We start from the raw sequence: 4,978 nt of genomic DNA on the forward strand, positions 1-4,978 counted from the left end.
CGATGCGCAGCAGCGGCGCCCGGGGCACGGCCCGGAGCCAGGGCCCGGGGGCTTCGGGCCAGGCGTGACAACCGGACTCGGACCGGGAGCTCACACCGCAAAGTGTCCGCCATCCCCCTCTCGGCAGCGGGGCACACGACTCGTCTTTGACCCGCGGGTGCAGCAGCACGGTTCTTTTGCCCCGGAGGTTCCTCCGACCGACCTTCTGGAACCGAAGATGGGCATTTAGGGTCCTGAAAAACGTGTCCCCGAAAATCTCCGCGAACCTTTCTTGGCAATATTGTAGATGTGGCACCCGGCCCAGCCACCGGGGCAAACCACCAAAAGTGTCCGCCCTCCTGGATCGAAGGGTCGGACAAAGCCCATTTCAAAAACCTCATACGGACTTCCAGGCCTCTCCGGCGGGCCCAGGTCAACCGCTCGCCCCCCAGCAGCGAAATTTTTTTCTAAGTCCCACGCCGGACACCAGGTCAACACGGCTCTCTGGCAGGAGAAGCCCGCCGCTCCCGAGGAAGCGCCCCCGGCTTGCCCTGAACGCCGTAAGGGAGGGCGGCAGGTCACCGGGGCGAAACCGGAGCGGTGGCCGGTCTCCTGGAACTCTCCCCCGGCCTGGCCCGCCGGGCCGCTCCCGGCCGGAGCTCCCACGTTAACCGCTCCCAACGCAACCGAGCAGAAGTTTTCCAAGTCCCACGGCGGACACCAGGTCCTCCCGGTTCCCCGTCAGGAGAGCCCCGCCACTCCTGGGGAAGCAAGCACCGCTGCCTGCCCGACCTCCGAGCCCATCACCGGGGGGGGGGGCGGGAGCCGGAATCGCGGGCCAGAGCCTGGAACTCTCGCACGGCCAGGCCCGCCGGATCGGGGCACGCTGCCTCCACGCTCGGTTGACAAGGCAGCGCGGCACGGTTCTTTTGCCCCGGAGGTTCCTCTGACCGACTTTCTGGAACCGAACATGGGCATTTAGGGTCCTGAAAACCGAGTCCCCCAAAATCTCCGCGAACCTTTCTTGGCAATATTGTAGATGCGGCACCCGGCCCAGCCACCGGGGCCAACCGCCGAAAGTGTCCGCCCTCCTGGAGCGAAGGCCCGGGCAAGGCCCGTTTGAAAAACCTCATACGGACTTCCGGAGCGCGAGCCCGGGCGCCAGGTCGACCCAGGGCCGACCTCCCGGGCCCCAGAGAGGCACGTCTCCGCCGCGGAAGCCGCCTGATGCCCGCGCCGAAGGCCCCCGGGCCCGCCCGGCCTCCGCGCAGGGCACCGGGGAGAAGTAGGAATCGTGGCCGGGCTCCTGGAACTCCTGCCCGGCCTGCCCCGCGGAAGCATGCCGGGTTCTCCCGCCGCGCCGTGCAGGTTCTTCCGCCCCTCGCCGGGGTAGCCGGGCTCCAACCGCTGGGCCCCGCAGCCTGGAAGGGCCCCTGCGAGTCGCCCCCCGGCCTGCACGCCCGCCGTGCAGTCGACCGGGTCGAAGCCGGAATCGCGGCCGGGTTCCTGGAACTCTCGCCCGGCCTGCCCGCCCGGCCCGCCCCCCGGGCCGGGGCTCCAGTCGACTTGGAGCCAAACTCGGTTTTGACCCCCTCCTGCAGCACGGTCCGGCCCCGGAGGTTCCTCCGTCCGACCTCCTGGAACCCAAGATGGGCATCCAGGGTCCCGAAATCCGTGTCCCCGAAAATCTCCGCGAACCTTTCCTGGCAATATTGTAGATGCGGCACCCGGCCCAGCCACCGGGGGCAACCGCCGAAAGTGTCCGCCCTCCTGGAGCGAAGGCCCGGGCAAGGCCCGTTTCAAAAACCTCATACGGACTTCCGGAGCCCGAGCCCCGGCGCCAGGTCGACCCAGGGCCGACCTCCCGGGCCCCAGAGAGGCTCGTCTCCGCCGCGGAAGCCGCCCGCCGCCCGCGGCGAAGGCCCCCGGGCCCGCCCGGCCTCCGGGCAGGGCACCGGGGAGAAGTAGGAATCGTGGCCGGGCTCCTGGAACTCCTGCCCGGCCTGCCACGCGGAAGCATGCCGGGTTCTCCCGCCGCGCCGTGCAGGTTCTTCCGCCCCTCGCCGGGGTAGCCGGGCTCCAACCGCTGGGCCCCGCAGCGTGGAAGGGCCCCTGCGAGTCGCCCCCCGGCCTGCACGCCCGCCGTGCAGTCGACCGGGTCGAAGCCGGAATCGCGGCCGGGTTCCTGGAACTCTCGCCCGGCCTGCCCGCCCGGCCCGCCCCCCGGGCCGGGGCTCCAGTCGACATGGAGCCAAACTCGGTTTTGACCCCCTCCTGCAGCACGGTCCGGCCCCGGAGGTTCCTCCGTCCGACCTCCTGGAACCCAAGATGGGCATCCAGGGTCCCGAAATCCGTGTCCCCGAAAATCTCCGCGAACCTTTCCTGGCAATATTGTAGATGCGGCACCCGGCCCAGCCACCGGGGGCAACCGCCGAAAGTGTCCGCCCTCCTGGAGCGAAGGCCCGGGCAAGGCCCGTTTCAAAAACCTCATACGGACTTCCGGAGCCCGAGCCCCGGCGCCAGGTCGACCCAGGGCCGACCTCCCGGGCCCCAGAGAGGCTCGTCTCCGCCGCGGAAGCCGCCCGCCGCCCGCGGCGAAGGCCCCCGGGCCCGCCCGGCCTCCGGGCAGGGCACCGGGGAGAAGTAGGAATCGTGGCCGGGCTCCTGGAACTCCTGCCCGGCCTGCCACGCGGAAGCATGCCGGGTTCTCCCGCCGCGCCGTGCAGGTTCTTCCGCCCCTCGCCGGGGTAGCCGGGCTCCAACCGCTGGGCCCCGCAGCCTGGAAGGGCCCCTGCGAGTCGCCCCCCGGCCTGCACGCCCGCCGTGCAGTCGACCGGGTCGAAGCCGGAATCGCGGCCGGGTTCCTGGAACTCTCGCCCGGCCTGCCCGCCCGGCCCGCCCCCCGGGCCGGGGCTCCAGTCGACTTGGAGCCAAACTCGGTTTTGACCCCCTCCTGCAGCACGGTCCGGCCCCGGAGGTTCCTCCGTCCGACCTCCTGGAACCCAAGATGGGCATCTAGGGTCCCGAAATCCGTGTCCCCGAAAATCTCCGCGAACCTTTCCTGGCAATATTGTAGATGCGGCACCCGGCCCAGCCACCGGGGGCAACCGCCGAAAGTGTCCGCCCTCCTGGAGCGAAGGCCCGGGCAAGGCCCGTTTCAAAAACCTCATACGGACTTCCGGAGCCCGAGCCCCGGCGCCAGGTCGACCCAGGGCCGACCTCCCGGGCCCCAGAGAGGCTCGTCTCCGCCGCGGAAGCCGCCCGCCGCCCGCGCCGAAGGCCCCCGGGCCCGCCCGGCCTCCGGGCAGGGCACCGGGGAGAAGTAGGAATCGTGGCCGGGCTCCTGGAACTCCTGCCCGGCCTGCCCCGCGCATGCATGCCGGGTTCTCCGGCCGCGCCGTGCAGGTTCTTCCGCCCCTCGCCGGGGTAGCCGGGCTCCAACCGCTGGGCCCCGCAGCCTGGAAGGGGCCCTGGGAGTCGCCGCCGGCCTGCACGCCCGCCGTGCAGTCGACCGGGTCGAAGCCGGAATCGCGGCCGGGTTCCTGGAACTCTCGCCCGGCCTGCCCGCCCGGCCCGCCCCCCGGGCCGGAGCGCCAGTCGACATGGAGCCAAACTCGGGGTTGACCCTCGCCTGCAGCACGGTCCGGCCCCGGAGGTTCCTCCGTCCGAGCTCCTGGAACCCAAGATGGGCATCTAGGGTCCCGAAACCCGTGTCCTCGAAAATCTCCGCGAACCTTTCCTGGCAATATTGCAGATGCGGCACCCGGCCCAGCCACCGGGACGAACCGCCGAAAGTGTCCGGCCTCCTGGAGCGAAGGCCCGGGCAAGGCCCGTTTGAAAAACCTCATACGGACTTCCAGGGCCGGAGCCCCGGCGCCAGGTCGACCGCGGGCCTCCCTCCCGGGGCCCAGCACGGCTCGTCTCCCCCGCGGGAGCAGCCCGCCGCCCTCGCCGAAGGCCCCCGGACCTGCCCGGCCTCCGGGCAGGGCACCGGGGAGAAGCCGGAATCGCGGCCGGGCTCCTGGAACTCTCGCCCGGCCAAGCCGCTCGGCCCGCCCCTGGGCCGGAGCTCCAGTCGACATGGAGCCAAACTCGCGGTTGAACCTCTCCTGCAGCACGGTCCGGCCCCGGAGGTTCCTCCGTCCGAGCTCCTGGAACCCAAGATGGGCATCTAGGGTCCCGAAACCCGTGTCCCCGAAAATCTCCGCGGACCTTTCTCGGCAATATTGTAGATGCGGCACCCGGCCCAGCCGCCGGGAGCAACCGCCGAAAGTGTCCGGCCTCCTGGAGCGAAGGCCCGGGCACGGCCCGTTTGAAAATCCTCATACGGACTTCCAGGGCCGGAGCTCGGGAGCCAGGTCGACCCCGGGCCTCCCTCCCGGGCGTTAGGGCGGCTCGTCTCCCCCGCGGGAGCAGCCCGCTGCCCGCGCCGAAGGCCCCCGGACCCGCCCGGCCTCCGGGCAGGGCACCGGGGAGAAGCCGGAATCGCGGCCGGGCTCCTGGAACTCTCGCCCGGCCAAGCCGCTCGGCCCGCCCCTGGGCCGGAGCTCCAGTCGACATGGAGCCAAACTCGCGGTTGAACCCCTCCTGCAGCACGGTCCGGCCCCGGAGGTTCCTCCGTCCGAGCTCCTGGAACCCAAGATGGGCATCTAGGGTCCCGGAAACCGTGTCCCCGAAAATCTCCGCGGACCTTTCTCGGCAATATTGTAGATGCGGCACCCGGCCCAGCCACCGGGACGAACCGCCGAAAGTGTCCGCCCTCCTGGAGCGAAGGCCCGGGCACGGCCCGTTTGAAAAACCTCATACGGACTTCCGGAGCCCGAGCCCCGGCGCCAGGTCGACCCAGGGCCAACCTCCCGGGCCCCAGAGAGGCTCGTCTCCCCCGCGGGAGCAGCCCGCCGCCCGCGCCGAAGGCCCCCGGACCTGCCCGGCCTCCGGGCAGGGCACCGGGGAGAAGCCGGAATCGCGGCCGGGTTCCTGGAACTCTCGCCCGGCCCGC

This window comes from Alligator mississippiensis, unplaced genomic scaffold (genome assembly GCF_030867095.1).
Source record: "Alligator mississippiensis isolate rAllMis1 unplaced genomic scaffold, rAllMis1 scaffold_130, whole genome shotgun sequence".
In the NCBI taxonomy this organism is placed as follows: domain Eukaryota; kingdom Metazoa; phylum Chordata; order Crocodylia; family Alligatoridae; genus Alligator; species Alligator mississippiensis.